Here is a 5537-nt window from a genome sequence, read left to right on the forward strand (position 1 = left end):
AAGACAGAGATGGCTCACCTGGAAGTCCCTCCTCAGCTATCAGAAGCACCTGATGGAAGGCATCCCTCAGAGCCAGGGTTTGCTTTTTTTGGTAAGGTTGCAAATACTGAGGTTATTCCAAAGAGAGCTTTCAAAATTCACAGGATATCAAATGAAAGAGGAAGAATCATGGCTTGAAGAGCTTTTATTTTCAGAACTTGATCACTACTCTTATTCTTTTTTTTTTTTTTTTTTTTTTTTTTTTTTTTTTTTTTTTTTTTTTTTTTTTTTTTTTTTGAGACAGGGTTTCTATGTGTAGCCCTAGCTGTCCTGGAACTAGCTCTTGTAGACCAGGCTGGCCTCAAACTCATAGAGATCCGCCTGCCTCTGCCTCCCGAGTGCTGGGATTAAAGGTGTGCACCACCACTGCCCCGGCTGCTAACTCTTATTCTTATACAATCCAGGATCTCTTGATCAGATAATGGCGCCACCAAAAGCTTGCAGATTGACTTACTAATCAAGGCAATTACCCCAGAGACATACTCACATAATCTAGACAATCCCTCAAAGAGACTTTCTTCACAGAAGACTCCAGACTGTGTCAAGATGGCAGTGAAAGCTAACCACTGCAGGCACTTTAGGGCTTCTAAATGCCTATCTATTGCCCTGAATGCCCTTGGATACAACTAAGTGTGTCTTACACACTCGGAGTGACTTTTGGGAGATGATGGAGATGTTTAAAGTCCTGAAATCTGGCCCCTGGACATTGCTGCAGCTCTGGGTCCCAGCTGCTGATACCTGGTAGTCCATTAGGGTCCCACAAGAATCCCTCATGGCAGGCAGGGGAGAGTGATTTGCCCTCTGGCATAGTTCCCTGCTGGTGGTCCCCGAGGTTGTATAAACATGTATAACTCTTCTTCTCGAGCCTACAGATGTGCCCAGGGAGTGGGGCTGGTGGTGGATTTGAGTGACTCCTATGATTCCAAACTCAGGCTTGGGATTTTGCTACTAGGTAAGTTTATCACTGTCTTACATTTATTATGCCAGAAACATAGACAAATACCCCTGTGTCTTTCCATAGTGTCAGAATTTATTGAATAGCAATAAATTCACAAGGCACAGCAGTTTCTTTGGCAGCAATTTGCTATAGAGTCCCAACTCTCTTGATTACCAGCCAAAGCAAATGCAGGCTCTCTCTCTCTCTCTCTCTCTCTCTCTCTCTCTCTCTCTCTCTCTCTCTCTCTCTCTCTGTGTGTGTGTGTGTGTGTCTTTCTTTCTCTCTTCTTCCAGGCAAAGTTGACTACTAATGTTAACTCCCAATTATATATCAAATATCCTGGAATAAATATATGAAACCCTGTCTCAGAAACAAATAAACAACACAACAATAACAAGCCTCCAAAGAGGCCAAGGGGCAGGTGCAGGAAGGAGACAGGGTTGGTAGAAGAATTTCTGGAGAAACAAAACAAATACTTGCTGGAGGTCCATTGGAGACACTGCCACAGAACCAGCCAGGGTCTCACAACTTGAGCCAATCTTGGGGGTCAAATTGAGCTGCAGACGTGAGGTATCTCGTCTGATACCTCTGAAGGCCATGGAAGCAAAGGGCAGAATCAGGTCCAGGCAGATGGACAGACAGCAATTCAGATAGGTGGCATCTTCAGCAGGGACTAAGCTGAGCTGAAGTATCCGTGGCAATCAGGAGTTCTCCACTTGTGTCCTTCGGTGTACACACCAGGTGGTCAGATGGGGGACTGGTGGGGCCATCCTCACTTCCAACGCTTCCCTCAGTCTGTTGTGTGTGAAGTTCTCAGGCCTTGTCTTCTTCATGTGACTTTCATAGACCCATGTGCTCATACGCTCCTAATTTGTCTCCGTAGATTATAGGATGCTGTAGTGGTTTGGATGAAAAACGTCTCTCATGGGCACTGTTTGGGGGAGGTTGTGGAACTTAGGAGATGAAGCCTTGCTGGTGGAAGGGTGGCTTTGAGAGTTTACAGCAGAGACTGGTACACGGCTCATTTCTAGAGACAGAAAGGGAGACATGAGTCTGCTGGAGAGTCCTGAAGCTGTAGGGCACCAGAGAGTAGGAACAGTCATAACAGGAATACAGATTCAAGAGCTTATAGGCTGCAGCATATTGAGGAAAAAGTGTAATGCCCTCACCTGGACCATAAAGGGATGGGCACCTACCACTCTGATGGCATGGTGCTACAGGGGCTATTACCTAATATCTGGTGCACGTGTGTGTCTTAGGGACCCAGGACTCCCCATCTTGAATCCATTCCCCACAGATGCCATAGCCTACTTAACTGCCTCTCTGTCCACCTGCTAACCTGTCTGCACCGGACTCTGACCCACAGTTTCCTGCACTGGCCTGGCTCCTGTTCTCAGTCTGGCTCTGGTTTTGCTTTTTCATAGTCTGACCCTGGGAGTTCCCCCTGGCAGTGCCCTCTGACCACCGACTTGGTTCTTTATATTCACAGACTCTTTCTCCGCCCACTTCTGAAGCCTCTGAGCTCGGTTGCAGCTGCTTTAACTTGTATTCATTCTGTAACACACACATGTGCACACACACACACACGGATGCACACGTACAGACTGATTTACTATGTGCTCTGTGGCATGAGAGTTAATATTAGTAATTAATATTAGTAATTAAGATTCCCATAAAAAAACTTGTGTTTGCCTCACCCAAGCCACCAAGGTGGGAGGGGTTATGACAAATATCTGTTATGATACCTGCCAAGCCCTGCGAATTCATTGTTATTCAGTAAATTCTGACACTGTAGACAGACACATGTGTTTGTGTTTCTGGTACACTGCACTCATAGCTGTGAGTATGTTCACATAAAAATAAAACATTAGATACCCCCAAATACTGTGCTCCCTCTTGAAAGAATGTACCTTTCAAGTTTTCTCCTGTAGATTCTACTGTGTATTACATTTATGATGAGGAATGATATTATATAGACTGGCCATATGTTCTCAAAGAATGTTGCAAAATGTCAAATAAATATGTTTGTATTTTCTTTACTAGCATAAGAAAGTGGCTTTGATTTTTTTCTTGTTTTCGAGTGGATATTTAGAAATCAATTTCTCCATTCTTATTATAATTTACAGGAAGGGATTGCAGAGCCATGAAAAGTTTGAAAAATGTCTCTAAATATCACTAAACTTTTCTATAGGCCAGCATTAACTAGTTACAAAATGAAGTAAAAATATGTCCATAGGCAAAGGCTGTAAGAGCCATAAATAGCTAACAACAAGAATTGTGTGAGATTTGTGTCAATAAAGGGATAAAACTTTATTGAAGGATATAAAACAAAACTGAATATCCCAAGTCACATAACTGGATGTCCGCATAGCAATTGTGCCTGTCATAAACATGCCAGTTATCTGAAAATTTACTCACAGTGGTAAGACAAGGATGACTAACAACCTAGTGAGGTTTTTAGGGAAGAAACTGGAAAAAATATTTTTTTTTTTTATGATCTGCAGCTCTAAGAGCAAAGAACAGCTAAGCTAACACCGAAAATGAAGACCATTTCTGGCTCCTGTGAAGGCAGAGGGTTGCCATGGCTGCTGGCTTTTCCCTCCTAGTATTAACCCTGGAGGAACTTTGGTTGCAGACAAAGACATGTGTTTTTGGAAACAATTGTGCTAGGTTCTTTCTTTCTTTCTTTCTTTCTTTCTTTCTTTCTTTCTTTCCTTTTCTTTTTTTGTCAACTTGACATAAACCAGAGTCACCTGGAAAGAGGAAACTCAATTGAGAAAATGCCTCCATCAGATTGGTCTGTAGGCAGGTCTGTGGGCATTTTCTTGATTGGTATGGGAGGACCTAGCCTACTGAGGGTGGTTCTGGATTGTATAGAGAGACTGAGCAAGCCAAGCCAAAGAGGGTGAGTTACCTGTGGTCTCTGCTTCAAGTTCCTGCCTTCGGCTTCCTGCCTCGGCTTCCTTCAGTGTCATCGGCACAGTGACTGCTCCTTAACCTACTGCTACCTCAGCCAGCAACTGCAATTCCCCAGTTCCTGGCCAGCTTCTGTAGCAGCGGCCCGGTAGGAATTCTGCTCCTGCAGGCACCAGCCCTGTTGCTGCCACTAAAGGTAGCTTTAACAAAACCTCTATCATTCTAATTATGAATAAGACTTGACCTTCAAAGGCTGGGGTGAAAACCTGTGAGCTTGGAGAGGCTGAGCAGCAACTAGCTAACTGGTCATTCATGAAAGACCTGTGCTTTGGCTACTGCAACTCCCACCCTACTACTTCCTGTCTCTCTATCTCTCCTGGATGCCCTCTGGTGCTCTATGGTTACTTTCTGTCAATGTAGTTAATGCAGTTGTTAATGTAGCCTCCTGATTAATTTTATTTAATTAATGCAAATACAAACTCAGGGTTCACAGTATGATCGAATATCCCCCAACATCAATAAAAACCAAATAAACCCTTTCCTTCCCAAACTGCTCTTGGTCGTGGGTTTTATCCAGCAATAGAAATATAACTAAGGCTGCTAACCAACCAAGCCCAAATAAACAAAGATAAAGAACCCCAAGCGGACTGAAATCGCTTTCTTCTCTCTGTCTCTGTTCCCCTTGCTCTGTATGTGCATGTGGGCATGTGTGCACGTGTGCACGTTTTGTGTGTGTTGGCCACAGAAGCCTAGAGAAAGTAGTAACAGCTGTGGACCGGAGGCGGGACATGCGGCAGCCTGTGCAGCTGGGTTAGGCCCTTGCTTTCCCGTGCAGCTTTCGGGCTGTCTGTCCAACCTGCCCCGAGGTCAAACAGGCAGGTTCTCCAACTCAGGCTCCTCAGGTACTGGGAACGTCTGGCAGAGAAAACAGTATTGGGAGGAGCCACTAATGAAAGGGCTTCCTCTCATCTCTTCCTCGTTTTGTAAAAGTCTCCAAACTGGATGATACATATGTGTGTGTATGTATGTACATATACATACATACATACATACACACACACAAACACACACACACACACAGTTTCCTACAATGATACTTCTTAGAGCTTGAAGGAACCCAGGTACAGCAAATACTGAGGATATATTAACTTAAAATATATTGATTACAGTAAATGTCTAAGGGCAAAACTAAGGTAAGAGTTCATCCCACAAATAGGGAAAAAGATAAGGAACACTCAAACAAGACGAAAGCAAACAGTACAGTAATGAAAAGGAGAAAAAAAGGAGGAAGAGGAGGAGAAGAAATAAATAAATTGAAAAAACCACACTGGTGGTAACTGTACTCACACACCTGCAGATGAGGAACAGAGGTGAGCTTAGGCCTGAGCTGCTTCTGTTAAATATTCCAGCTATTCATTCACATGTAAGAGTGCACATGCGCATATGCGGGCACACACACACACACCTAAATAATCAACAAAAATCATATGATCTACGAAGTGCTGTACACCAAATGTTAAGAGGAAAAATATGTATCAGACTTGAACCCAGTTAAATGCACAGAGATTTTGGAAATCTAAACCATCAAAATCAGTATAAAAATAACAATCTGCCAAAGAATAATAAATGTGAGAGGATTCAATAT

At 43.3% G+C, this 5537-nt stretch overlaps 1 long non-coding RNA gene across 1 annotated transcript; it reads right to left on the reverse strand.

The window, feature by feature from the left end:
• Positions 1-210: 210 nt before the first annotated feature.
• LOC126508567 (uncharacterized) lies at positions 211-4885 on the reverse strand. The gene is made up of 2 exons (XR_007593875.1): positions 3891-4885; positions 211-2003 (listed from the first exon to the last, which is right to left on the reverse strand). It is a non-coding gene; the product is annotated as an uncharacterized lncRNA (long non-coding RNA).
• Positions 4886-5537: the final 652 nt, after the last annotated feature.

Source organism: Alexandromys fortis, unplaced genomic scaffold (assembly GCF_014885135.2).
Source record: "Alexandromys fortis isolate MF-2015 unplaced genomic scaffold, M_Fortis_MF-2015_v1.1 scaffold_79, whole genome shotgun sequence".
NCBI lineage: Eukaryota > Metazoa > Chordata > Mammalia > Rodentia > Cricetidae > Alexandromys > Alexandromys fortis.